Source organism: Thamnophis sirtalis, unplaced genomic scaffold (genome assembly GCF_051295495.1).
Source record: "Thamnophis sirtalis isolate CommonGarterSnake01/CBP01778 unplaced genomic scaffold, rThaSir2_p1.2 scaffold_5, whole genome shotgun sequence".
Taxonomy (NCBI): Eukaryota; Metazoa; Chordata; class Lepidosauria; order Squamata; family Natricidae; genus Thamnophis; species Thamnophis sirtalis.
The window spans coordinates 22787627-22792847 of NW_028261385.1; the positions used below are offsets into that span (position 1 = coordinate 22787627).

The 5221-nt window shown below is 40.3% G+C and overlaps 1 long non-coding RNA gene across 1 annotated transcript; it reads right to left on the reverse strand.

Annotated features, from left to right (window-relative positions):
* Window positions 1-2761: 2761 nt before the first annotated feature.
* On the reverse strand, window positions 2762-4661 carry LOC148045306 (uncharacterized). The gene is made up of 3 exons (XR_015696557.1): window positions 3727-4661; window positions 3262-3360; window positions 2762-2883 (listed from the first exon to the last, which is right to left on the reverse strand). It is a non-coding gene; the product is annotated as an uncharacterized LOC148045306 (long non-coding RNA).
* Between the last annotated feature and the right edge of the window lie 560 nt (window positions 4662-5221).

Genomic DNA, 5221 nt, shown 5'->3' on the forward strand with positions numbered 1-5221 from the left:
TACTCTATGATTTCAATTGCACCAATTGCTTTTATCCCTAAAAACACCATGGTTGGAAGACTCTGATTTAAGCAATTGGGTTTAACCCAAATGAAGTTGTTGTTTTTACAACCTGAAGCAACTTAAATGAAGTTAGATAATTGGAAAACACTCAGCACTTTGCTTAAACTGGCTCTGATAATAAGCCATGAAAATTAATTAACTTCCTTCCTTCCTTCCTTCCTTCCTTCCTTCCTTCCTTCCTTCCTTCCTTCCTTCCTTCCTTCTTTTGAGGTGGCACAGTGGTGAGAGTACAGTACTGCAGGCTACTTCAGCTGACTGCTAGCTGCAGTTCGGCAATTCGAATCTCACCAGGCTCATAGATGACTCAGCCTTCGATCCTTCCATGTGGCTAAACTGAGGACCCAGATTGTTGGGAGCAAAAGGCTGACTCTGTAAACCACTTATAGAGAGCTGTAAAGCACTGTAAAGTGGCATATATGTCTAAGTGCTATTGCTACTCCCTTCCTTCCTTGCTTCCTTGCTTCCTTCCTTCCGAACTGATTTTGCTGAAAGCCTACTCAGAAGTGAAACAAGGATGAATTTCAAGGCTGAAGAGATAAGCAACTTTCTCACATCAAAATAAATGCATCCCACAATGCACATTAACCAGTGTAGCTCTCACTGCATTATTAAAGAGATGTTAACAGCTTCCTTGTGAAAAGGTAGAATGTTTAATAATTCTAGTTTGAGTTGTTATACAATTGATGGCATTAAAGATTGATGTGGAGATTACTCTTAATAAATGAGCAAGGGCACATTGGTGTTAGAAAGGTTTCTCTCCTGTAACCTGACCTGTTTTCTGGGGTTTCCCATCATGCTGGAGCTAGAAATAAACTTGCTTAACTATGTTGGGCTTATAGTGTATATTTCCAAGAAGAACTGATGCAATTGATGGATTAATGTAATTGATAGGGCTATTGAGCGTTTTCCTTCACTTTTGTTCTCTTAGTTTATTTGTAAATAAAGGAAGTAAATTCTCTTAGACATTAAGAAATAAAACCCATAGCACTGGCTCCAAACCTTCTTTGTGCTTGAGGAAATAGGGCGTGTGCCATTGACTTTTTAAATTCCTATGAATGGGTTGGGTTATACACTATGCATAGTGGATAATCTACACTAATACGGAAGAATTGTCTTTGGTCTTAGCAGAAAATTCCCCCTTTTTCTGAAGAAGAAATTTTTCTTTGCTCCAGTTAATTTTAAGGACACAAAGACAAGCAACACTCTCTTACAGTATCTTGCAGTCAGAGCCTAGGTGGCGCAGTGGTTAGAGTGCAGTACTGTAGGCTACTTCAGCTGATTGCTAGCTGCAGTTCAGCAGTTCAAATCTCACCGGCTCAAGGCCTTCCATCCTTCCAAGGTGGGTAAAATAAGGAGCCAGATTGTTGGGGACTCTGTAAACCACTTATAGAGGGCTTTAAAAGCACTAGGAAGCGGTATATAAGTCTAAGTGCTATGCTATGCTGCTACAGTATTAGCCAATTATTGGCAAAGAAAAGGAACAGAATAAGGAACTAAACTCTTTGCTGTTCTGATGAGCCTAAGAATAAACTTTGAGCTCAGCAGATTTTTCCGAAAGGAGAATGGGCAGCTACAGTTCTTCATTTATTTATTTGGCATGCTGAGGACTATGTCCCAGGACTGTATTGTTTAGGAAGTTGCATAGCCTGACCTTTGTAGCAGTGCAATCTACAAAATGATAACAATTTCTGGTAATAGTGACAAATGAATTGTGAGCCAGCCAGAGTCATTTGCAGAGATGGGTTGCTATAGAAATCAAATCAAATCAAACCAATCAATAAAAATAAAAATGAGAAATTTCCTTTTAGCTCTACCTTCTATCATTATCCAACTAGACCCCAAAAGATTCTTGGGAAGGTGAGCCAAGAAGTGAAATGTTAAGCAACTTCCTAGTTATTTTTTCTCAAACATAAATTGATATTTTCCTTCTATTTTTTGCTAGAGTTTTCTTGGATTTTCTTTCCTTTTTTCTCTCCCCACCAATGCTTAAGCAATCCCTCTGGATACCTGACCCATTTTTGTCCCCACTCTAAGAGAACAGAGGCATAGGAGAGGAAGATATTACAAGAGAATAAATAGACAAAATGGGGAGTGCACTCGGCTTTTTGTGTAGCGTACAGGTAGTCCTTGACTTACAACCACAATTTAGCCCCAAATTTATGTTGCTAAGTGAGACATTTGTTAGGTGACTTTTGCCCCATTTTATGACTTTTCTTGCCACATTTGTTAGTTGTAGTTCTTACGTTAGTCACCCAGTTGTTAAGGGAATACAGCTTCCCCATTGATTTTGCTTGTCCAAAGGTCGTAAGAGGTGATCACATGACCCTGCGACTGTCAGCTCCTCTCCATTAGTTAATTAGGAAAGAAAGACCATGAGACTCCATGCGTAGAAATCAAATGTACTTTTACTAATTAAAAATGGTTAAAAGGCAATGCATACCGAAGTCTGATTAATTAGGTGCGAAAGCAGTTGATATATAGAATAGCCCATTCCCCACCCCTTGGCATCACAGTCCCAGCCCAATCATAAGTCTTCCAAATGACAGGTGCAAGATAACTTCAAAAGGCATCACGAAGATGGAATGTCAGTGCCGTTAGACCTGGCGGGAAACACCCACGCATGCGCAGTCCGATCAGTCGGTGAACTCCAGAACCTTCCACCAGCACAATGAGTAACCCCTCTCAAATACCATGCCCTCCCTCCCCGTTTCATGGCAGCTGAAGCGATAGCAAAGCAGAAGCTGACAGCGACACTGCAATTGTCATAAGTATGAGCCAGTTGCCAAGCATTCGAATTTTGATCAGGTGACCATGAGGATGCTGCAATGGTTATAAGTGTGAAAAATGGTCATAGGTTACTTTTTTCAGTGCCTTTGCAACTTTGAATGGTCACAATACAATACAATATAATAGCAGATCTTCTAGTCCAACCCCCTGCCTAGGCAGGAAACCCTATACTGTTTCAGACAAATGGCTATCCAACATCTTCTTAAAGACTTTCAGTGTTGGGGCATTCACAACTTCTGGAGACAAGCTGTTCCACTGATTAATTGTTCTAACTGTCAGGAGATTTCTCCACAGTTCTCAAGTTGCTTCTCTCCTTGATTAGTTTCCACCCATTGCTTCTTGTTCTACCCTCAGGTGCCTTGGAGAATAGAATAACACTAAACCATTGTAAATTGTAAATTGAGGATTTACCTGTACTCAGGATTACTTGCACTGTTTTCTTTATGTGTCTGTTTCCCATTGTCTGCTTGCTAACTCTTTTGTAATCCCTTCTTCTCCACTCTCTCCATTCTACAGAGCAGGATGAAAAGAAAAAAATAGATCAGGTCAAGATAATGTATGCAGAGTGAAACAGTGATCATGTGACTGAGGGACTTTATGAAGGTCAATCCTTGGTCACAAAGTTACTTTTCCAGTCCTGTCCTAACTTTGAATGGCCACCGTGTGAGGCAGTCACTAAACAAAAACCTGCCTCTATTTTTTTTTGTTATTGTTTTGTAATGCACTCTGGAAATATTATACAAAATAATTTGCCATCAATAAAATGAGTAAAAGGAGAGGAAAAGCCATATGTAGGGAAGAAAGAATACAGGAAGAAATTAAAGCATACTTGTGCTAATTTAAACATAGACATGCATGTTTGACATATATACTTACAGTTATTCTATTTTTTCATCTCAGTTTTCTGTTCAAAGAAGTATAGATGTGATGGCCTCTATATAATTTCAGATAGTTCTCTATCATCTGAATCTTCATCAAATTTGGACAGTATTAAAGGTACAGATTTCTTCTTTGAAATCATATAGTAAGGAAGGATACACAGCAGGATATCACCAGCATATTGATAGCACCTAATTTTTAACCTCTGAATGACTTCTCCCAGCAATCTAGACTGGGCCAGGTAGAAATCTGTAGAACAATATAGATCAATAGCCTCAGCGTCAAATTGGAGCAATGATTCCCTACACACATCACTTTTTAGATAAGGCCAGAGGAAGTACAATGAAAAGCCAAATTCCCAATCCTGCCAGGTAGTCCAGGAAGATATGATAGTCAAGTTGCTGAGACCTCCAAGAAAACCAGCAAAGCTTCACTCTCCCCAATATTTCGAATGCACCATCCAGCAAGAAAAATGCAGTCTTAGTGTCATAATCTGGATGAAAGCCCTATGGAAATGGCTCTGGTCAACCATTATAATTTAGATGCACCTGGAAATATAAGGCTACCCCCTTCTTTCTCAGAAAAATGACCATAGCAATTTCCAAATCATTGGATATTTTTTTCAGTAAAGTCCTTATTACTGTAGGCAGAAAGGAAACAATCCATTATCCCAGGGATGTCAAACTGGGGCCCACTGGCCGGATGCGTCCTGTGCAGGCCACACCCACCCCAGCTCCACGAATGGGGAAAACATCACAAAATGTCACGTGACGGCAATGTGCCGTGGCAAGTTTGACACCTGTGCATTACCCCATCAAGCAGAAGACATTGATCACCAGTCTTAACTATTGACCCAGTCCTTTGCTGATCAATTTAATCATCTGATCAAGGCAGGGGCTATGTAAACATGTAGTACCACTTGTCCCTCCACATCTTCAAGTTCTACAAACTGAGAAATAAATCCATAACATCACAACAAGCAGTAGCTAAAGTTGCACCGCTGTGACCTGCCCTAACCCTGGATATAACTGATCTAAGTATGTCATTTATGAATGGCAATTGTATCTAAGATTGTTTTTCACTAGATTGTTTTTAACAAGGAAATATGCAGATGAAAATGTCTATGCAACACAGATATCAAGGCCTAGAGATCCAGCTTTAAAATACCCCTCAGCCACATAATGTATTGGAGGACTTCAGGCTAACCCTTCACTCTTACACTGGCTGAGCAAGATAAAATGGGGGAAAACAAAGAACATTGATTAGGACTGTGTGGATCGGTGGTGGGATTCAATTTTTTTTACTACCAGTTCTATGAGCATGGCTTTTTGGGCGTGGCAGGGGAAGGATACTGCAAAATCTCCATTCCCTCTCCACTCCAGAGGAAGGTTACTGCAAAATTCCCATTCCCTCCCAATCAGCTGGGACTGGGGAGACAGAAAATGGACGGGGGAGGAGCCAGTCAGAGGTGGTATTTACCGGTTCTCCAAAC